The sequence below is a fragment of the Ornithodoros turicata genome, chromosome 5, assembly GCF_037126465.1.
Source record: "Ornithodoros turicata isolate Travis chromosome 5, ASM3712646v1, whole genome shotgun sequence".
Classification (NCBI taxonomy): domain Eukaryota; kingdom Metazoa; phylum Arthropoda; class Arachnida; order Ixodida; family Argasidae; genus Ornithodoros; species Ornithodoros turicata.
In genome coordinates this window covers 18,008,347-18,032,826 of record NC_088205.1, presented here as the reverse complement: position 1 = coordinate 18,032,826, position 24,480 = coordinate 18,008,347, and the positions used below count along the sequence as shown (strand labels likewise).

At 46.5% G+C, this 24,480-nt stretch overlaps 1 protein-coding gene across 1 annotated transcript in view; it reads right to left on the bottom strand.

Moving 5' to 3' along the window:
* LOC135395341 (uncharacterized) overlaps positions 1-22,800 on the bottom strand; it is a 117,121-nt gene extending 94,321 nt beyond the window's left edge. Inside the window, exon 1 of the mRNA XM_064626578.1 lies at positions 22,701-22,800. The gene's annotated coding sequence lies outside the window, so the exon portion shown is untranslated. The remainder of the gene's footprint in view (positions 1-22,700) is intronic.
* Between the last annotated feature and the right edge of the window lie 1,680 nt (positions 22,801-24,480).

Genomic DNA, 24,480 nt, shown 5'->3' with positions numbered 1-24,480 from the left:
TAAATACTCGCGAAAATGGCTGAATCAGCAATTCGCGAAAATTAACACATCGCGAACAAAAATACGTTTACGGTATATACCCGCTATCTCTCCCGTCACCCTCACCACAATCTTCGCCGTATTGACGACGACTGCCCAGATTCCGCTTTCGACAAGGCCGTCAACCGCCTGAAGAATCATCTTCCTTCCTCCCCATTCGCTCCCTCTTGTATGCCAGCAATGTGGACGTTTGCCCATCCTGATATCTGCTCCTCCATCCCCGGTATTCAGCGCAAGGTGACACTCCCGCACCTGTAGCCCTCCAACTCGCTCTGGTCTTTCTGCGCTCCACGTATTAGAACCATCGTCACGTCTACACGGACGGCTCAGTCGCGGCAGACAACTCGTGCGCTGCATTTTATATCCCTGACACTGACGTTCAGCAACCCATCTACCCTTTTTTTTTTTCTTTCTTTGTTTCTACCCGTTTCGGTAGAGATGTATTGCAACCACATTTCTACTCAAGCCAATTTTACCTTTCGGGTATAACTGCAGAGTAGAAACAAACTACGGAGTAGAAACTGTCGTTCTACCAGCTTGGGTAGCAAATTCTACCCTTTTTTTTTTTCTTAGGTCAAACGTGAGAGAGAGGAACAAGGGAAAGGGACGCCGCCGTTTATACCCACGGAGGAGAAGGCGCGCGTGGATTGCCCCGAAATGGTAGAAGTACAGTCGTTCTACCGGCTTGGGTAGGAAATTCTACCTTTTTTTCTTAGAGTGCAATGTCCTCTATGGAAGCAGAACCCCTCGGCATCCTGTCGGCTCTAAAGCACTTGCTCGGCCTGCCGGCTGCACAGTGGGTTTTTCTAACTGACAGCAAGGCTTTTCTGGATCTGCTGCTCTCTTTTCGCCTCAACACAATATGCACTCTCCACGCGCTCATACTTCAAGCTCTCACCAAACTGACTGCCACTACCCATTCTGTGACGCTTCAGTGAATCCCGGGACACGTAGGCCTTCTTGGTAGCAGCCGTGCAGACACAATGGCGAAATGCGCAACATTTACCAGAGCTATCTCTGCTACCCCTCTGCCCCTAACAGCCTCTGCCTGTTCCCTGTACATTCACTGTTGGCGCTGTGTCCTTACCCAACAGCTCCGAGCGGACTCTACCTGATATGACCAATTCTTACTTCTCATCGACCCCGTGCAGAACCTCACTATTGCCTATCGTTGCAATAGAGCTGAAAAGTCACTCCTGTGTCGTCTTGGAATGAATGTTGCACGCACACCCTCACTCCTTTACAAAATGCGTCAGACGAACTCCCCCAATTGCAGAACTTTTTGCGTGGACACCGATATCGAGCACTATCTGTTATCCTGCACGCGGTATCTTTCACAACGACTTGTCCTCCAGCGCCACTTACGCCAACTTGGTTACCCCAACGTCTCTTTTGCCACTCTGCTCGGCCCAGTCATGCACAACCAGGGGCCGGTTACGACTACCTTCTTGCACTTTCTTCATGCCTCCGGCCTCTCGACCAGCCTCTAAGGCCCCCTTTTAAGGAATAGCATGTCGGCCTGACTAACCTTTCCCCCCTTTCTTTTTTTAATAAACCTATCCCACCAACGCCTCTGTCCTTCAAAACACTGCCAACCTTCGATCCTCGCTGTGAGCTCATCATCATATTTTCACCAAATTACCGTGGGCAATAAAGTAGTGATTGGAGTAGCCTTTGGCGATGAAATACCTCAATCATCATCCTCGCTATCGAGTTGTTGTCGAACAACAAAGTTGCCAGCATGTGAAGTTCCCGTTTACCGGTACATCTCCTTTAAAGCGTGCTTTGCCTGCATTGCTCCAAAGATATACGAAGAAGCCAGTTTTATTTATCTATTTATTTCTTCTTCTTCTTTCTTCCGTGTTAGCGCCACGAAGCAATTGAGGCTATGAACGGTGTACAGACGTGAGCAGATGGAGACAGGACAACAGGAACTAGTGGAAGACGCGGGGTTAGTGCGTGTCCTGGGCCGACTTCAGGGCATACTGTGCCTACATTCGTCTGGAAGGTCTGCCGGAAAACCCAGGGAAAACCTCAAACCTCACAGTCGGTGGTAGGGTTCGAACCCACCACCTCCCAGTCTTCAGCACAACATTGGCTCCCGTCAACGAGCGAACAAGAGCGGATATAGTTTTACCCACATTGCTATGCCGCTGGTCCCAGTCTGATATGGTTACAATTGTAATATAATTGTTCGACGGTTTCCCTAGCGCGACAACTGTGATGGTCAGCGACGCCCACGGTGTTCAGTTTCCCGCCTAATTTCTTCCACCTGAGGGTTCTGTAACATGCGTTGAAACCCCAGTACGCGGTACCCCGCCATTAACGGGGTGCCGTATTTAAATGTCACCTGATATTTCTCGGTAGTCACTGACATATGACCTACATTGCTTCACCTGCATGACTTAATCTCATGTTTCTACCTCGTTTGGAAGAGATCAAACGAAGCTGCGACTTGAAATTAGTGACATAGGTCGAACATTTCCACAACCAAAATTTGAATATACCGCTTGAAATCTGGCCACTCTATTTTTAGCCGTGTGTGTCAGTGTATTTTATTCCGTAGTGATTTAGTTTACCTCCAACAAAGCGTTGCTTACTGTCAAAATACCTAGGACTCGTTCGAGTTAACCTCATAGCCAAATCCTTCCAAATAGGCTTGTCAATGTCTCCCATTACTATCTAGCAAGCAGCATCAGCTTTGCTGTAAAAGTTATGCGACGTGTTCCGATCGTAACACGGTGCAGTCGCAAAACAATAATTTCGCGAAAACGCATCCGCGACTTCAGAGCATAGTGCGCGATTAGTCGCAAAGTAATATTTCATGTATAACGATGCCTGTCATTTGAGAAAACTAATACACGTCCTTTGGCAAATGAGGATACGAGCGACTCGGTGAAACTGATTATGTACTCGCGTCCAACATGTTATGATTTTCACGTTATGCTTAAGTTGGCATTTATATGGAAAAATGTCACAGTCTTTGGGATAGCACTGGCAGGGCCCGTAACTTTTGATGCTTTTGTTTTACGAGGACTTTGCAACTCGTAACGTTTCCCCTTTTCGGGATATCTTTAGGATATATTTTTTAGACATCGCTGGCCGTGACTTCTGCACTTGTAACCTTTTCGGGGGACCACAGTCCGTAATTGTAGCAGTTCAGACAAGCCATGCCTGCGTCACCGCATGCGCGTTTGAAAAGTTGCAAAAGAATTACTTCTTTTCCTTCGTTTTTCTTCATCTTCCTTTCATGTTTTTTCTTTCTTGTATATGAAAATATTCTACACGCGACATACGTTTGTCGCATAAAATAAAACATCAAGAATAACTTGGTGCCCCGTGTTGTTGTGGATGCTCCACATATTATTTTTCGCTAAAACATATGGGCGTAATCCCGACATCAAAACGAGTTTTGACACCTTGTACGTCTGTAAGCAGGCTGTAACCATCACCGCACCCTTCTAGAATTCGTGTTCTTTTTCCTTTCTTTCTTTTTTCTAGCTTAATAGCACGTTACTTTACACATATTACTTACCTTCGGGTGCGCTCTTAAAAATGAGTGCGAGGGTAATGGCAGGATCGGCTCACCGTTGTTGGCCACACAGAAGTGGGCGTCGTCACGACTATAGCCAAAAAAGAAAAAGAAAGGAGGATGGAGATGCGTAGAGGGTGCGTGAGTTCGTCGGGAAGAGCAAAGTGTTAGAATGGTCATTGAGCAAGACCCGTCTCCTGCCGAAAGAGAACAATGTTTCTTGCTTTAGCGGAACGTTCGGCATAAGAACCACCGGGGATGTCCGCTAGCGTGCCAGAGCTGGAGTGAGGGAGATGGGCTTCACGCCTCTGAAAAATGAATTTCACCGCATAGCACGCTCCTAGCCAACCATCATCCCGAATCCTTGATTTGACGAAAACGAGGGGCGTCCGCCATTTTTGTGGCAATTATTATATATATAATTCATTTTTAAGTAGCGGACATCCTCTACCCCGGTGGTTCTTTTGCCGAACGTTCCGCTCAAGCAAGAAACGTTATTCTCTTTCTGCAGAAGGCAGGTCTTGCTCAACGACCCATCTAACACTTTGCTCTTCCCGACAAACTCATGCACCCTCTGCGCATCTCCGCCCTTCATCCTCTATCCTCCATCCGTCTTTCTTTCTGTGTTTTTTTTTTTTTTTTTACTATAGTCAGGACGACGCCTACTTCTGTGTGGCCAACAACGGCGAGCCAATCCTGCCATTACCCCCCCCCCCCTCATTTTTAAGTGTATACTTTGAATATCTGCGCCAAGAAATAGAGCAACCTGCTACAAAGCAACATCGAACATGTATACTTGCGACCTCTTCAGTCTTGACACCAACTGGAAGTTTCTTTTAGCGATTTTTTTATTAGACATAAAGAGAATAACATGACCCGCACTATGTCGTCTTCCTAGCTCTTTCTTTCTTTTACGTGGCCCTGTACTTTGAACTGCGAGGTACGTTAGCATCGTCGCGCCTGCCGTCTGCTATCGCTTCTCACGTATGCTGACCATGACATGCGTTGCAGACGACGCAAACGTTATCGAGGCAACAACAACATCAATTTGATGATGATGATGATGATGATTGAGGTGTTTCATTCTGCGTCACCTATTTCACAACAGCCATAAGAAGTACTTTTTGAATTTCAGGACTGCGTCATGTGAATGCGAAAGTTGTGCGGGTACCAGAACTACATCGGCACGCGCTATTGCATTACAATAAATCACATGCATGCTTGCAGATATATCGTCTGCTATAACATTAGACTGTTTCTGTAACTCGCTTTGTCTTCTGCTTCCTTCCCTTTACTCGGAAAGAATGCCACAGTTCCAACTGAGACTTGATGGCCAGACGATAAAGAGGGTGTCCCATCACCGGTTCTTGGGAATACTTATTGATGCACAGCTTTTATGGGCTGCTAACATCAATCATATTAAGGGCAAAGCCGACGCACGACTCAACATTATACGTCGTATAACGTGCTCCCGGCGGGGAATGTCGACGAGGGCCCTACTCTCCATGCATAGTCCACTGATGCAGCAGGTGCTGGGCTACTATCTACCCGTCTTACATGGGATATGCGACTCATCTCAGAAGACGCTGCAAAGCATCTTAGCCAAAAGCGTCAAAGTATGCCTAGGTGTACCTCGTACCGCCACTAATGTGCTAGTTATTGCAGAGGCCAGAGAAATTGCAATATGCGTTTTGCGAGCGCAAGAGGCAGTGCGGCACATAGGCGCCGACTGCGGGAGGGGAGGGGGGGCTAAGCCCCCCCGAACTTTCCCAGGAGGGGGGGGCATGCCTTCTCCGGGAAGTCTACCCAGCTGACACTCAAGATGAACGTTTCGAGGGATATCCTACCAATTGTGTGTTTGATGTGCGTGACCATGCAAATCCTGATAACCAAATGATACCGATATCTGCCCTGATTTGTTGAAAACGGGAGGCGTAAGCCCTTTTTGTGACAATTATGAACAGCATAAGTGTCACAGAAAAGGCGTACGCCTCGCGTTTTCAACAAATCAGGGTAGATAACGATATTATTCGAGATGATGGTTGGCTAGGAGCGTGCTATGCGACGAAATTCGTTTTTAAGAGTGTAGGTGGTAACTCTAGAAGTTACCACCTTTTCACACCCTTTTTCCTTGTGTGCAAGGCGACGGGAACTCCTCGTTGCTCCATCTAGTTGACCCTCTTCACTTGCACATATTCCGTCTGAACGTGCCATACGGGCGCCAATACATTCATAAAATTGGGAAGGCGGATTCAGCCAACTGTACGCTTTGTGCAACCGTGAAGGACGCTGAGCACGTTCTCGTGCACTGTTCTAGATACGCACCTCGAAGGGCTACCATGAAATCTGCTCTCGACCGACTGGACAACCGCAACGTTGACCTCGTAAAAGTGCTGGGTCCCTGGCCACCTGACAAGAGGGCTGGCTGCTGCCTTGTCAGTATTTGTGAATTTATTCAGAGTAGTGCGTTGGAGTCAGTCTATATTAGGACCGCGTGATTCATTGTGCGCTACGTTAACCTGTGATTTGGCCTTTGGCCGATAGTTATCGCGAAAGCGGTGGGTCTCTCTTTTCTATTTTTTTTCCTCTGGAGGATCTGTTTATGAGAGTAGCCGAATTTGTCGTGTGACGAATTCAATCTCTCCGTATTATTTTTTTTTTTCGTCAACATCAACATTATCTACCCTTTGTCCGCCCAACCTATAGAACGATTTTATGACGACGTTTTTTGATTTTTTTTTTCTTTTTCTCAAAACGGTGTATGAAACATGCAGCTGACAGAATTGACCTGCCTTTTCAATGAGGCTGAAAAGCATTCACTACTATGCATTGCAAAATCCACGTTACTATCTCGAAGCATCACTTCGATCAGTTTCCCTTCTTTTCTGATTAACGCGTCCTGGAGTAGCCAGGCCCGAGGGGCTCGACACTAACATCTCAATTTTTTTTCTTTTACAAATCAATCAATCATCACTTCGACAAACACAAAGGTTTTAACTGCATTACGCACGAGCTGCACGAGCTTGTGATGTTGGATAGAAGCTTTTCAATCGGAGGTTAAGCCGATACGCACTTACTAGAAGCCTCACAAGTTACTCTTACGTCGATTAGGTGAAATATAAAGTCAATATAAAGTCTAAGGACGTCTCTCCGTCCACGATAACAACTTCAGGTATGCCATACGGCAATTTGGTTGACGAAGCAACTTGGAAATCTCCTGTGTTATGCCTCTATAGGGCTTCCGTCTCGGCATAGCTCGTTCTGTATATCTACTGTTATCGACTTGTTTCTAGCACTAGACATGGAGAAAAGACCCCTTTCCAACGTCAAAAGGGAACTAAAACTACACATCGGTTCGTGCATCCACTGGATTATTATGAAGTCAACTGTCTGATTTCCAATGCAAAATCCGCCTTTTAACTTTAAGAGGGAATTCGCCCAAATCCGACAACGGCTCTTTGAGCAGCAAACAGCCCATACGTCTTTCTTTACAGAAGCAGACGTAGATTGGCTCGCCATAATCACGGAAGATTCTCGCGAATGGCAGATTCTCTAATCACGCCATATGTCGCAATTTGCGCACTAGAGACAGCACGTGTACTGGCATGGTGTGGAGCAAATTATCGCGCTAATTAAATTATCTTTGTTGGGAAATCACGTGTTCTTCTAACGGTAATGAGGGCTATGTATCTGCTAACGCAGCTCTAATCTGCCTTAAAAGCTACAGTGTTTGCTGGTTTTAATGTTGTTTCGGAATGGTAAGTTGGTCCATGTCCTGGCACTGACTAGCACTCTGACTATGACCGTGTTCGCACGAATACTGTTCGTCTTTCTCCGCGGACATAATTGACTGTCGCTTTAAAACGTAACGTCCGCGTGGATCCGACCTAACAGCTCATTCACACGACTTTCTCGTCCACGCTGCTCACACGTGACCGTCATCCCTGCATGTTCGAGCAACACCACCCATTTAAAGTTAATTATCTAGGTCCGTTCTTTTGAACTGTCACCATAGTTCGACGTTTCGGGCCTTCGAAACTCACGATCACAATCATCTGATAAGGCGTGAGTTCGGGCCTTGTTACGAACTGACGTGAAAGTCGACACGGCGCGTCGGTGAGCTCGATCATGCCGCATATTAGTGCACTCACCGGATAATATCGCACTGATAAACGGAGCAAATATAATGTTATCTGATGAGTGCGCTAATATGCGGCATGATCGAGCTCATCGATACGCTATGTCGACCTTCACGTCAGTTCGTAGCACGGCCGGACCTCACGCCTTATCAGATGATTGTGATCGTGAGTTTCGAAGGCCCGAAACGCCGAGCTGCGACTGCCACAAAACGGCGTATGCCCAGTGCTTTCCACAAATCAAGATTGATAACGGTACCACTCTGCACTCTTAGAAATGAACTTCACCGCATAGCACGCTCCTAGCTAACCATCATCTCGAATGGTATCGTTATCTGCCCTGATATGTTGAAAACGGGGGGCGTACGCCTTTTTGTGCTGTTACGCACTTGTGCTGTTCATAATTGTCACAAAAAAGGCGTACGCCCCCCGTTTTCAACAGATCAGGGCAGATAACGATATCATTCGAGATGATAGTTGGCTAGCAGCGTGCTATGCGGTGAAGTTCATTTTTAAGAGTGTGTACAATGGTCGGCCTTCAGCGTGCTATGTGGTGAAGTTCTGCTGTAAGGGTGTACTTATAGAAGAAAGGACGTGGAAATTGTGTGCATATGCACTAAAATGTGAGAATGGCAGATTCACGTGATGTTAAGAGACGCGAGTGCTCGAGTCCTTTGACTCGCTGCACTCTAGAAACAGGACTGGGCGCGCTCTGCATCAATGATACAGCTATGGCCTCTGCACACTTAAAAATGAGTTTCACCACATAGCACGCTCCTAGACAACCATCATCCCGAATGACAACGTCCTCGTCCCTGAATTATCGAAAACGGGAGGCGGAGCCAATTTTGTACCGTTATACCGTACATAATGGTATAAAATAGGCTCCGCCCCCAGTTTTCAACAAATCATGGGCGAGAACGACTCATTCGAAATTATAGTTGACTACCTAGGTCGTGTTATGCGGTCAAGTTCGGCTTTTACAGGTGGATGGAAAAGCTGCGTGGTGACAGCGGCCGAACGTTGCGTTTATTCCGGTTGTGAAGCAGCGCCTTGGCCGTGAACCGTCCGACCTTTGTACAACATGCAATGTGCACGCTGACCTACAGCACCTACTCATGGAGTGTCCCGCCTACGAGCGCAAAACGCGAAATCGTGCAGCGCGGGATGCATGCAGTCGACCGTCGCACTTTTCCCCTCGGCAAGGTTCTGGGCTCCTGGTCCAGTCCCTCTCATATGCATCAAGGTCACCGTCGCTTTTGGGAGTTTCTCTTTTACAGAGACAGAGAGGCTGGTGTCCGTTCTGATTGCGGTCGATGGACAACTAAACTACTGCACGATTTATTCAGCGCGAGCACCTAGTACCAGGCGTCGTCGTCTTCACTGTGGCTACCGCTACACTCTCATCAACGGGACTCTCCACCGTGCTTTGATCACCTGGACTGCCATCTCCATCATCATCATTCACTCTTTAGAATTAGTACTGGGGCAACGCCAGGCCTGCTGGCCGGCATCAGCCCAATCTCATAATCGTCTCTTTATGTGTGTGCGAGTGTGCGTGCGTGCGTGGTGGGAGCACAACGGTGCGGGCGAGCAGAGTGAAATTTTGTGGAAATTGCGCAAGCTATGGTGGAAATTGCATGCATGGCCTGAAATCGTGTGTATGTGTGTGTGTGTGGGGGGGGGGGTCTTATACACAGAGAAATGGCGGTCTGCCTGCCGGGAGGTGCTGCACTTGCCCCGAAAACAAAGTATCTTGCAAGGGGCACGGAAATTTAATGTTATTGGTATGGGGGCCGGCCAATGATCGGATGCAAGAAGGGATGCGGTTAGTAGCAGCCTATCAGCGGAAGGGGCGAGCCTAGAGGTAATGTCTTCTATAGCTTCTGACTTCTCACATCGCGTAATATGTCACCGAAATCTTACTTATTTAGAATCACCCTCTGCATCCCATTCTTTCCTTCAACCTGTCCGCACGGATCCGACCAATAACCAAACAATAGTATAACAGTATTTTAACATATGTAAACATATGTCCTGTAATAAACAAAGGTGTGTGCGTTAATAAAACAGAAACAACTTTATTTGATTATGATGATTGGGGTCCTTTAATCAAGGTGCAGGATGTTGTTGCGATTCTTCATCAGAGTAACGACAACTATACCAGAGCTCCGCTTCCTTTGTCTTTTAAATGAGGACGAAATGCCAGCTTCTGGATGAGAAGAACCGAAGTTAATGAGCGGCCCTCGTGCAGCCCGGTTTTGTTCCTTCAGATCGTGCTCGTGGACACACGAGAACCAGGGCGATGATAATCGTAAATAACAATATATGACACGTGAGGCCAGATCGAAGTTGGGCCGCGTCAACGAGACTAGTTGGTAATTCCGTGACTCCGGCGCAGGAAAGACATTTCTTTCGTGTGTTCCAGCTCTTTTCCGCTTTGTCTTGCCTGAGCTATTTTCTCAATGTAATCGATGTAATGAACCAGGCGATGACAAACATCTTGGAATGGTGGTGGCGGTGGTTCGATCAATCAATCAGTCAATCTTGGAACGGTGTAGAGGTTTGCAGTATCATTCTTTATCCGCCATCTACTCCCGCTTAATGACAGACACTAAGCAATGTCAATAAGGATAAGGGTTAGTGTAAGGTTAGGATAAGAACTTGCCCCTGTAGCTGTTGCCATAGTCAGAATTAAGCCCTACCTTTGGAATCGAGGCTCACCTATCTACATGTAGTAGGCGCCATCGCCGCAACCGAGTCCTGAAGACTGGTAGGGGGTGTTTATGTCACTATCGGCAATGCCGTTTCAGTTTTTTTCCTGGCTTTCTCGGGAAGTCCTTACACAGGACAGGGGTCGGAACAAATGCTTGTAATATTTGCTCAAGAGACCTATCCCCCGCGTTCCCCCCAATAGTCTCCCGCCAGCTGCCCTCTTTCCACCTTTTCGCGCCTGCACACTGCGTATAATTCAGTTGCATCCAATATGCTATCCAACTAGTAAAGTTCTTTATTTTTAACCCTTGTGTGCAAACGTCTGTTAGTATACTTCGCAACTCATAAACTTCTTTCAAACCAAGCAGTAAACCAGATGTTATAAATATTATCTCTAGTCCACATTAACTATGGATTCCTTGCGACCGTACATTTTCCGCTACCAGTTGTCGCTCTCAATTCGTAATTCTCACAAACGTCACGGCGAATTCACCGCCGCAGCCAGATTTCGAGGTGGTTTAATGTCCAACACCTGTACTTTAAGCGTTTACGCTCGGTGGTGGGATGAATGATTAACATCGTGCCATCTTAGGCTAAGGTAACTTCAACGTTGACTGGAGAACTGTGTTCTTCGCTCGTGCTTTATGCATGTCAGTGTCTCACTGTAATAATCATGCTGGCGAACATGATGAAAATCATCTTGAAAATGCCTTTTCTCCAACTGCCACAATTCACTGATGATGAAAATCAGCCACGCCCACACTCAAATAGGCTTGAGTTAAGTACGTTATTATTTTTCTTGACGACATTTCAACAAGCTGGACTGTGTTATTATTTTACCCTCTTGGTCTTGAGGAAGGGTCGATGCAACGGCGTGGTCAACAGCACCAGTGGATCAGCCCAGAACTGACGAGAACACTCACGAACGCGGGGGGGGGGGGGGGATTTATTGGCAGAAAAAAAAAGAAAGGGGAAAGGTCAGCCATGCAGCACGCCGGCTTGCTATTCCCTAAAAAAACGAAAAAAAAGGAAAAATATAAACAAGAGAAAAGGAAATAACAAAAAGATAAATAAAATGAAAACAGGAAAAATTGGAAAAGACACTCGGCTCACGGGAGCCCAGGAGGCTCGTGTCACGCAGAAAGCGGAGCACCGCTTTTGTGACTCTCCACTGGTTAGCTCGCTGCACAGGGCCAAGGAGTGTTGCGAGAGAAACGTCTGTCCGTCCGTCCGTGCACCAAGCTCTGAGAGGTGTTGCCAGAGCACGGCCCGCTGATGGTGGTGACTCTGACAGTGGAGGAGCCGATGAGAGATATCGTCTTCTACGGCGCAGCAGGGGCAAGTGGGAGATGAGACGCGGCCCATTTTGAACAGGAGTGAACGGGTGAGGGCAACGTTCAGCCGAAGACGATGTAGAAGGGGCTCCTCCTCGCGGGTACACCGGCAGCCGATGACAAACTCCAGTGAGGGGTCGATGGACTGCAGGAACGCATTAGGTCGGATAGCGTCTACAACGCGAGGCTCGTGCCCGCGAATCAGCTTTTGGCTTTGTCCACCTGTGGACAAGGTGCTGCGCGTCTTGTCAGCGAGCCAAGGTGCACAGACACACTGTTCCCCCCTTGTCCACATACCCATTGCCAACTACGCGTTTCGACCAGGTCCACATCGATATCGTCGGGCCGCTTCCTCCTTCGAACAACCATCGTTACCTTTTGACATGCATCGACAGGTACACGCGCTGGCCTGAGGCCGCCCCGATGCAGGACATTACCGCCGACACCGTCGCCCGCACTTTTGTCTCAACATGGATCGCCCGCTTTGGTACCCCTTCCCAAATCATAACCGACAGGGGAAAACAGTTCGAATCTCGCCTTTTCACGGCCTTGACGAAGCTCCTGGGTACCAACCGCTGCCGTACGACCGCGTATCACCCGGCAGCTAACCACCAGCACTTCACCATCGACTTCAACGGGAGACCAGACACCGTATCGATCGAACGGCTCAAACCTGCTTTTACCGAAGCCGACGTCTCGGCCTCCAGTTTCACATTTGAAGACTACGAGTGACTCCGTCCCTTCTAAGGGGGGGAAGCCTTTGTGGCGAGAAAGAGGAAGTGAGCTCAAGCCTCGCGGCCTAATTAAAATCACGAGCAGCTCCGTAGCTGATCTCGTCGCATCTAGACGTCTTTGTTCTGTCCTCCATACACCCATGGGGGGATCTGGCGTAGCGGATTGGCCACGATGTCAGCTAATTCAGTGATGTCCCGCTCGGAAAGAGCGCGGGTCAGATGGTACTTGGAAGACTCGGCACAGATGCCCTGGAGCACCAATTCGGACTCGACTTCACTGAACCACAAATGAGGGTTGTTCGGCCAGAAAGCAGGCAAATGGCATGAGGATGCGATTACTGCGACGCTGGACGAGCCATCAGGCAGGTGCGAGCCATCAGGGCCACCGGCTGGGGGAGCGTCGTGTCGTAAGTCGTCGGTGTGCACGTCTGCTGGATGCGACATTGGGACGTCCGGGTCACCACTTTGAGGAAGGGTCGATGCAACGGCGTGGTCAGCAGCACCAGTGGATCAGCCGAGAACTGACGAGATCACGAACGCGAGGCTCGTGCCCGCGGATCAGCTTTTGGATTTGTCCTCTACAGTCTTTACGGGACGAATGAAACAGATGAGATCGAAGTGCACTGCGGATGGGAGGTGTGCTAGAGGGGTCTTTGCGCAAGACCCGTTTCTTGGAGAAAACGCTCGAGGTTATGAGTTTTTATAGATCGTTCTGCAGAAGAAGGTGGTGGTGGTGATGGTGAAAGGGCAAAAGTGACGTTGCACACTTCTGCCTAAGAGGGGGTAGGGGATGTCGAAGTAGCTTGCCGTTGTTGGCCGCACACGAGTGGGCATCGCCACGACTATAGCAACAAAAAAAAAGGGGGGGAAGAGAGTTGATGAGCTCAAAGCGAGGCATGAACGATACTGATGGGACGGAGGTGCACTGTGGATGAGAGGTGCACTAGGTCTTTCCGCGAGGCCCGCTTCTTGAAGAGAACGCACGAGGTTGCGAGTTTTTGTAATTCGTTCTGCATAAGAACCTTCGTGGAAGAGGACGTCCGTCACCGTGCCGGGCCTGGAGTGTGAAAGGTGAGTTTCGTGCATAATATCGTATGCGCGGCATTTTGTCAGGATATGTTCGATAGTTTCCGGATGGTGACAGTGAGCGCAACTGGAATCCTCCCTCGAGCCGATCTTGAACAGTTGCGAGTTCGTGAACGCAGAACCCGTGCATAGCCGATGGAGCATTGTCTGCGTTACTCGGGGAAGATCTTTCGTGGGAGGGAGGGTCGATGATTCTGCATCATGTCCTGTATGCCAGGATGACGCATTTCAACTATAGCTGTTTAACGGCTATGTGCCTGTTGGTATCGGCCGAACTGGTAAGGATGGGCTGCAGCTAAGGTGTGCTGAGGATGCTAGCTGGACCGCTCGCTGCTCCGCGTTAAAAAAAGAAAAGAAACAGTTGTTTTCTCTACGGGGATACCTTGTGCCCGGCAAGGTGGTTGACGTTAGTAACGCTGCAAAACGAAGGCTATTTTAGGACTTCTCTTCAAGCATTTCTCGTTCGTGGCCCTCGGCACCACGTTGTTGGATTGTTTGCTCTCTTAACACTGCTGTAAGTTATATTGTTATTTGTGCGCTGGTCACCATAATTAGATGCTTTATGTCGCGAGACAGTTACGACAATGAGCGACGCCACGGAGCTCGACACGTGGACAGTGGTTTACCTAGAATTTCGTCCTTGGGGTGCTCTGCTCCGCAAAGGGGTGTATTTACATGCTTTTGACGACATATTGAGGAATCTCACAAAATTTTAGGTGGGTGGGTCTCCTGCAGATTTTGGGAGGCGTTGGGGGTGTAAGGGGGGGATCTGGATAAATCACTGCACATAGATTATTTTTTCGCACCTGTGGGTTCTATAACGTCAGGTCAAATCCCAGCAGACGGCACACCGTGTTGGACATCCCTCGTGGGTCCACGTGAGCCCTGTTGTGTAACTCTGGCCCGTGGACAGTGGCGGGATTTAAAATATATTCGGTGAGTAATGAGCACGAGGGCGTCTTCAGTGTTTACGCCTCTTTGTACCCGTGGTTGTATTCTCCTACGGGAGAGCGTAGTCCCTGCCTGCCCAGTTCAGTGCTTAGAATATATTGTAGGTCCTCAAGAAGGCATGCAAGACCATAAGAAGGTATACGTATATGGAGGGCACATCGCAAGAGGTGAAGAGTAATCTTTGAAAGCAGAAGCAATGTCAGATCGGCTATCAAAAGTAATGTCATCGTTTATATTTTTAGCTTTTTCAACGTTAGGTCGACGGCATTTGATAGCAGGTGCTGTTTACCTGATCAATTATTCTGAACAAGTACTTCTAAGATTTGAGTCGAGTTTTTATCAACTCGCAATCTTCAGTTGCTCTCTGGATCATCGATATGGGATCTCTGGCGTCAGCAGCACAATATGTATTGAACTCATACCATGCGGCAGTTTTAAAAGGTCATGACATCCAAATGCAGTGGATCCCTAGTCACTGAGGCGTTGCAGGCAACGAGGCTGTGGACGCTGCTGCACGCCGGGCTCTTCAACTTAGGCGTGTCCAAATGATGTCCATTTATTTCACCAAGGGTGACGCTGGGCGAATGTGAACGAGCTGAAGCAACAAATGTGCAGCTCCTCCTGGCTAACAGGATCTGCTTGGGATTCGCTTCTGTACAAGGTCGATCCAGAGTTACGCTTTCGGGTACCACCTTCCTTCACGCGACAAACGACGACTGTCCTACATAGGCTACGGCTCAATGTACCGTACAGCGCACGTCTCCTCTTCAAACTGGGAAAGCGAGACTCTCGGAACTCTAGTGGGTGTGGAGTTGTGGAGGACCTAGAACACATCCTTCTCAGGCGTCGGAAATACGTTATGCTCGAAGGGTATTAGAGACGAGCCTTTCTCGTGTGGACTCCCGAGCCTCCCACATCGAGAAACTGTTCCCACTCGTCGGACAAGGCTCTGAGGGCACTTGAAGATTTTCTACATGCAACCTTTCTATGACACGCTGAATGCGTGCTGTGTGTGCCCCCAACGATTCCGACATTTTACACTCACTTGAACTTTTGAACTACATGTTGAACTCCATTATCGTCTCTGTTCCTCTCTGGTTATCATCTCTTTGTTTTCTCATCATCTCATTCTATGTTTGTACTTTCTGTGTGTAAGCGTACTGGGGTAGCCAGTTCGACTTCGTCGAAACTTACATCCCCCTTTTTTTTCTTTGTCACATCACCATCATTAGATTTCAGTTGAAATGATTTCCTTTCAATAGTTTACTAAGTTTATGTTTTTCCGTTACACATTTCATGATACCGTAAGTAACCCACATGCTGCGGGGCGACGAAGCAAGGGGTGCCTATCTTTGAAGGGGACCAATTAAAGGGAAGCTCAAAGAAAGAGGGAGAAGCACGTAAGTAAGCAAACTGCTGGAGAGAATCGAACGTTTGTTCTTTTTCGGTCAGGTATTCTACCATCACAGTGCTCTGCTCTTTTTATTTGTACATTTTCGCGCACGTTTGTTCTTGGTGTTAAGTGTTAGAGAGGTCAGCCAATATTTGGCCTGCTACTCTTCAAAAAAAAAAAAAACAAGGCCTGCCGCCTTGCGACATTTGTCGTCTATAGACCATGCACCCAGAATCCTTGCAATGGTAAGTGAACGGCTGTCCAATGTGGAGAGACGCTTTTCGAGGATCTTTCTCTCGTCCTCATATTTCGTGCAGTGCAGCAGTAGATGGATGTCGTCTTCGCTTGTGTGGCATTGTCTACATGTAGGGTCGTCGGTCATGTTTAGCTTATCCCTGTAAGCTCTCGCATGCCTGCACTACATCAACCTCGCGTTCTCCTCAACATACCGAGGCCCTGTTCAAGAAGGCATATTCACTCTTGTATTTCCCTCCATGCACTCTCACATTCACCACACTCAGACAAACGAACCCAGGCAGGTGGTATTTACATATGCATGTATATATACTCATGGAACGATGCGACAGCACCAGAGGACACGTGTTTCGACGTGTTTGCGGCTCGTCAGCTCTGAGTAGCTGCGCATCGTTTTGAATTGGCAAACCAGGGATCGCTCAGCGAGCGATATACACCTGGGAGGGTGACTGACCACTCCTCAATGCCATTGTGCGAGCAAGTGAATTATAATGAGGGGCAAAAGCCATTAAAGAAACAAGTAAATGACACTAGACGTGTTTGAAATTCAAAATTACATATTAAGATGGCTTCTATATAGCTGCACGCAGAGAAACAGATACTCATGGAACGATGCGACAGCACCAGAGGACACGTGTCCTCACGTGGACACGTGTCACGTGTCCTCTGGTGCTGTCGCATCGTTCCATGAGTATCTATTTCTCTGCGTGCAGCTATAGAAGCCATCTTAATCTGTAAATTTGAATTTCAAACACGTCTAGTGTCATTTACTTGTTTCTTTAATGGCTTTTTCCCCTCATTATATATATATATATATTTAGCAGCCAGTGAGGTTTGCTCTCTTAAGACTGCTGTCAGCTATCTTGCTATTTGTGCGCCCATGGATTACGTACCTTCAACATGGGGATCAGTTATAGATGATTAACTGATCCCCTTCAAAGATAGGCACCCCTTGCTTCGTCGCCCCGCAGCATGTGGATTACTTACGATATATATATATATATATAGGAAAAATAGCCAGCGGCATGGCCGTGTGGGCTAAGGGGTCCGCTCGTTGGTGGTAACCAAGGTCGTGCTGAAGACTGGGAGGTGGTGGGGAAAACCTCCGGCTGTGCTGTCGGAGGTTTTCCCTGGGTTTTCCGAAGACTTTCCAGACGAATGTCGGCACAGTTCCCCCTGAAGTTGGCCCAGGATGCATACTAGTCCCTCTGTCCCCCACTCCTTTCTGCTGTCCTCTCTCCGTCTGTCCACATCTGTGCGCCGCTCATAGCCAAAGTTGCTTCGCGGCGCTAACATGCAATAAAAAAAATTGCCGAAGCTCTGTGGCTGCACGTTGAGCAGATGTTTACAATTTGATCGTGCACTCCCAGACGAGGACAGCCGAGGACAAATATATAAATATCACCTGCCCAAATACCGCCTTTCTCGGTTGGTTTGTCTGTGCGTGAACGCCAGAGTGCTGCTAGAATCCGTTACACATTTCAAGATACCGTAAGTAATCCGCATGCTGCGGGGCGACGTGTTGGTTCTTAGACATAGTAAAACCTCTATTAGAGCTGGCCGAGGTAGTATATTCAGAAAAAAAAAATTCTAAAGCGTCCTCAACACACGAAAAATTTACAACACGACGTCAATCAATGTTACTCATTAATACTGTAAATGGTTGATCTGAATCCCCCACGAAATCAACCATTAATAGTATCAACAAAATCCTGAGCACTTAAACGTGCCGCCTTCCAAGCTCAGTCTTACAAAACTGAGACTATCTACCGTTCAACGCCGTTACACAAAAGCCCACGGATTGCGCAACCATCATTGTGTCCTACAGTATCCAGTATCAATGGCGTGTTGTTGTCACTACGGGGAACATGATCCATAACTAGATCGCCCCACGCTGTCTCTGCATCCCGAGCTACTTATCCTTGTCGTGGGCCTGAATTTGCGTAGAGTGCCCTCGGTTGATCATTAGCGTACTACGGAGTGGAACAAGATTAAGGTCTGTTTTTGTCAAACAACATCTAGACAGGAGCAAAACGAAAATTATCAGAAACAAAGCGGAAGAAAGAAAGCAGGTTGCGTAAGAACATATCCAAGTCACCGAGAGAAATATCTTAGATAACATTAGGCTACATACTATAATGTGACTAAAACCATAGATTCTTTCCTTAAAGTACCAGGGGGTATAAAACTAAACTCGCTTTCGGGTGCCTAAACGAAGAACGAAAGTTAATGAATGAGTCACGAAATTGTTAGCAGCGAAAGCTTAATTAACGTCCAGATTTCAGTAATTCTATACAAGCTGATAGAAACTGTGCATTAAAAAAAGTAATTTAAAAATCACTTACGTTCAATTTACTCTCCAGTTTTGCGAAAGGGTTTCTGTGTACGTTTCGAAAATGCTTCTTAATTGTTTTGTTTCTTTTCTTTTCATCCTCTTAGTTCCTTTACCTTCTGTGCTCGTGGGATCAGAACCACCTCAGTGGACGCGCGCCCCGTTGTTTACTGATGCAATACCATCGTAGTTACAATGTATTTCTTTAGTATATGGGTACCAAATACAGAGTTTCAAACGACAAAAGTAGTGAAAGTAAAAAGATGACTTTACTAACGTCCACGTTATACATACTTAATTTAGGTTAATACTTACAGTTGCAACTACTACCTAAAAATTTACAATCGAACATTCTTTACCGTGTCGTACTACGTATCGTATTGTACAATATATCACTTACGATATTTATGTGTTCGATAGTTCTCCGAGCTTCACGTGCAAACATTACAGATGGCATATAACGGGAAAATAGATCCAGAGACTGCTATACGTACGGCCTGCTACCTGCACAACAGAGCGCTTCAAGACCTACGTGCTAGAAGGCGTACAAAGTTTATGTAGCAGCAATCCATCCAGCCTCCTAAGTCTGTGTTTGTCTGTTATCGTTCCTACCTCGTCTCGGGTTTTCGAGTCATGGATCGTCACCACAGCTCGCTTGCTACCTAACTTTCCTTTCGTAATCCATCATCCTTCACAGGCGCCTCGATTCCACTGTGATAGCATCCATAGTATTGAAATACGAACATCAGCTGCGGTGATGCCTGTATTTTGAAAGCTTTGCTCTCAACGTCTTTGGTAGGGATCGGCCAATCGAATCCGCGAATCTTCCAATCCTGGGCAGGGATTCGACATTCGGGAATCCGAATCCCAGTATCCAAAACGGCGAATCGATTCTTTCGAATCCAGCAACCACGTTTTTTTCTTTTTTTCTTTTTTTTATTGGCGCCTCCAGAGTCCGCCGAAAGCTGATTGGCCTAAAAAGTTCCTGATCACACCCGCATCGACAGTAATGTCAGATGGACTCTTCAGCACATCGTGTGTCATAGCTGATAAAAAACGCCCTAGGATAGACCATGGCCAGGTAAAAATGCTGGCGTTTTTGAACAAAAATCTGCATTAATTTAAAACTTTCAGCTGCGTTTTCTTGTTTGTTCGCTTGCATTGCTCTGCGGACTGAAAGAGTTCAGGCAGGAGCTCTTACATTACAAGTTTAAAAGTAACATGGTTTCACTTTTCATTGAGCTTTATGGAAATAATTCGGACTCGAGTATTTCAATAGTCAAGGTACTTATGTACAATATACAATGTATGTATGTAGTCAATGAACAGCATCTTATATAAATTACATTTAAGAAGAAGTATATGGGTATGTTTTCTCCTCATAGTGAACTATTATTTAATCTGTTTTTTATCAAACAAGGTTATCAAATCCTGATTCAAAACACTTTTCAGTAGGAGTTCTTTTCTTTTTCTTTTTTTTCTTTTTGCTGGCGTTTTAAACTTTTTAAAGAAAGGATTCGAAAGATTCGAGATTCGCAAGATTCGTGGGTTCGCAGAACCTTCCTTGGATTTGGATCCGGATTCGTAAAATTCTGGATTCGTCCCATCTCTAGTCCTTTGGCATAGACTATAATCATGTGCTTGCGGCGCGCATGCAGACTGCGAGGTGACGGGATCGAACCTACCATACGGCTGCGCTGTTTCAAGTTTACTCTGGGAATTTCCGACGGGCTTCGATGCTGTGTACTAACCTTTCGATCCCACTTTCGCTGGTAGGAGAGAGGGTAAGCAAGGGGTGCCTATCTTTGAAGGGGATCAATTAAAGGGAAGCTCAATGAAAGAGGGAGAAGCACGTAAGCAAGTAAAGTAAAGCGGTGGAGAGAATCGAACGTCTCTTCTTTTCCGGTCAGGTATTCTACCATTACCAGCACGCTCTCTCTTTTTATTTTCTTTATTTATTTATTTTTTATTTATTTTTGCGCATGTTTGCAGTACGCCAACATCGCGTTCTCGTCAACATACCGAGGCCCTATTCAAGAAGACATATTCACTCTTGTATTTCCTTCCATTTTTTTATCGCACATATTAATATTTTATTCGCAGTATCTTATTCGATGCACTCTCACATTCACACTGAGACAAACGAACCCAGGCAGGCACCATTATATATATATATATATGACCTGCCCAAATACCGCCTTTCTCGGCTGGTTTGCCTGTGTGTGAACGTCCGAGTGTTGTTAGAATTTGGCCAGAGTGAACCTGTGTCCGCGTAAAATTCATGCACGAATTGTTCGCCGTGCCGTGGCTCACGATCATAATGATCTCGCCACGTACAGCATCGACTTGTTATTTATTAGTATTTACAATAACTCGTACTATGGCGGGCTACTATGGCGGGCATACTCGTACGCTTAATCTTCGTTACGATGGACGCAGCTGATTTACATTTTCATCCTCTTCTTTTTCCGCGCTCTGACGTATCTACCGATGAAGTCAACACTTCGAAACGCCTCCATAATTGGTTTAACTTCATAAAACAAATGACCCGCTAGTTTTTTAAAGGGTGTACTTCCGTACGTGTCCGCTAAACCCGATTATCTTGGCGTCGGTTACGATGATTGAAATACTGTGCGGATATGATCACTCGGGAGGGCTCTGAAAGTGTAGTTATCGCACCAGGGATTCTCACTTTCGAGGTCGTTACATTATACCCATATGACGGTGGCATTTCTTTAAAACGGATGGCAAATCTCATCGTGAAGTGCATCGGTAAGTCGTAAAGATGAATATCGAATGAGCCATTCATATTCGAGCGAAGAATTTTTTGCGGAAACGTATACTATGGCGTTATGAGAGACGCGAGTGGTGATTCTCGTAAGAATCTGAAGAAACTTTATCCGAAAAACGGAGGTATTGCCCCTGGGAGGCGGTACTCCGTGGGGTACTTGAATTTCGCGTCGTTTCGACGCAAAATTAGAAATGCTGTCGAGAACCGGTGCTGCATACGTAACGCCGTTACCGCAATCGAGACTTTTCTAGGTATCAAAAGTACAGATCGCGATACTTTTTTAAATCGCTATTAGAAAAGTCTTTCCGTTTACGGTAACGCGATCTCCGTATCTTTACCGATACTTTTATAGTGCTCCCGCCCTTCTCCTCGCCGTTCATATTTCTTACTTTTATTCATTGCCGCTGGTGACAAGGACAGCTTTCAGAACGTTCACCTTGTCCTCAAAAAGGTGAACACGGCAGTTCCCTCTAGTGCCTTAGCGGAACGTGTGTTTAGTGTCTGTGCAGACACACTTAACGCGCACTAGCTTGACCTATACGAAAACTTTGAGCGCCGACTTTGCTAAAAGTCAAGCAAAGCGTCTAAGCCTAAGTGTAAGTCTGCAAGCGTCTAAGTGTAATAAACATTCTGCCTTTTAGTTCCAAAACTGTCTTATCCCAATTCGCTATTATACAACTGGAGTGCTCACGTAGGCAAGGTTTCGATGTTGCAGATTTCATGCAGCTTCTTCGTATTTTCAGCAAAAGTACCTAGTAAAGTATCGCGTTACGTTTTTAAGTAACTGTAGCGGTACTCCGTTAACTTAAGAGGAAAGCATCGATATCGGTATTTCGCTGCTTTTTGCCCAAGTAACAAGTATCGGTATCGCGATAGCATGTTTTGACTGGTTAACATATTTGAGTTACATAAATATCGGTAGCGAGTGAAATGGCGTTGTGGTGGACATGGAAGCCGACCATAAATTATTCAGCAAAACGCAATGGCAGAATGATGTGCATCAAAGTTGAAACACAAATCGAGAAGTAGCCATCGCTTTTACAAAAATGATTAACGTATTAATGAAAGGCTATTGTACAATAATGTGTTGCATGTAATGCGCCGTGAGAGTTATGTAGCAGTTTTGATGACGTCGTCTCGTAAGCACAACGATAGAGAGTAGAAAACTCAACGAAGAGTGATCCGAAACTCTTCGAGAACATACCAGAAAGCTTCAATCCAAGAAAAGCAGAAGAATTTCAGTAAGAACAACATCGAACCGGCATAGTAATAAAAACTCGAAAAATCGGAAAAGCAACCAAAACTCGCACACTTCAGAAAAATGCCAGTCAAACTTAGCAGACGACGCTGCGTAGACGGGGTGGATGCTTTAGTAAACGAACACGACTGAGATAGGACTCACCTGTTGACGAAACTTGCGGTCCGGACGCAACACGGTAGCTCCCACAACGTTTGAAGGCGTGCGCCAGTTTTATGGACAGGCGACGGGTCTCAGTCCTTGCCTTCGAGCTCCTCCAGAGGGCACTTGTGACGTCACGATGACGTATGACTCGCGCCATAACCAATCGCCGGCGAGAAGCGTGCGCTCACAAATTATCAGTCGACCCGTGACTGGCTACGAGGCTGGGTGCTGACTGCTGAGAGCTCGTGCTAAAAGCTGGCGCTAAAAGTGACAGGTAGGACTCAAGGCAGGATAATATGAGAAGCTTTGGCGCTTAACGCCTGGATGGAAGTTGACGATCACTGTTTTTTCCTTTATTTGGCTTTTAATTCACTTTCTACGAAATGCAGTCGCATAGCCTATACGTCATTGTGTCTTTCTGAACTTGTCTATGTATCATATTTGAAATCTGACTTTATCGTACGCCACCCAACAAAATCACCGTACCCCGCGTCGATTGTCCTGTATATAGATCGGGCTCGGCCGGATAGTATCCTTAGTAGAATAGAGTAAGTTAATACTGAGCAGTCTACATGCCGTATCGACGGCAAGTTGCGAACCAAAAAAAGAAATAAAGGAAACGTCGTTGGATGTTTGTTAGATTGCCTAGTGTATATTCTTAGTCTTTCGGGGTACAGGGCCGGGGCGCAGAAATAGAGAGGTCTTTTGAACGTGGAGTAGCGCTCACGTAGAGTAGTGGAGTTCACATTACAACTCCAGTGCACAAAAAAAAAAGAAAAAGTGGAAAAACACTACAGTCAGCAGCTTTATCTTCGCCACAAGGCCTACACTCTTAAAAACGAACTTCACCGCATTGCATGCTCCTGGCCAACCGACATTTCGAATGATATGGTTATCTTCCCTGACTTGTTGAAAACGGGAGGCGTACGCCTTTTTGTGACAATTATGAACAGCATAAGTGTCACAAAAAAGGCGTACGCCTCCCGTGTTTTCAACAAATCAGAGAAGGTAACCATATCATTCGAGATGACGGTTGGCCAGGAGCGTGCTATGCGGTGAAGTTCGTTTTTAAGAGTGTATACTGAAACTACGTAACAGTACACTCATAAAAATGAGTTTCACCACATAACACGCTCCTAATGCACGTGCACAATGGCACAAAATAGGCTCCGCCTCCCGTTTTCAACAAATCAGGGGAGTGAACGTTGTCACTCGTGATGATGGTTGGCTAGCAACGTGCTATGCGGTGAAACTAATTTTGAAGAGTGTACGGAAATGCTTATAATACTATATTAGTAGTAGTACAATTTAAAAACAGAAGGCCAACCATTGCACAGAATGATATACCGTTATCACTCCCGATTTGTGGAAAGCACGGAGCGTACGGCCTTTGAAACTGCATAAGTATTCCAAAAAGGCGTACGCCTCCCGTTTTTAACCAGTCGAGGCAGACCGATGTCATTCAGGATGATGATTGCATACACTCTTAAAAATGAACTTCACCGCATAGCACGCTCCTAGACAACCATCACCTCGGATGATATCGTTATCTGCCCTGATTTGTTGAAAACGGGAGGCGTACGCCTTTTTTGTGACAATTATGAACAGCATTAGTGTCACAGAAAAGACGTACGCCTCCCGTTTTAAACAAATCCGTGCAAATAACGATATCATCCGTGGTGGCTAGGAGCGTGCTATGCGGTGAAGTTCATTTTTAAGAGTGTAAGAGCGTGCTATGTGCTGAAGTTCTGTTTTTAGGGTGTATATAGTACGTATAAAT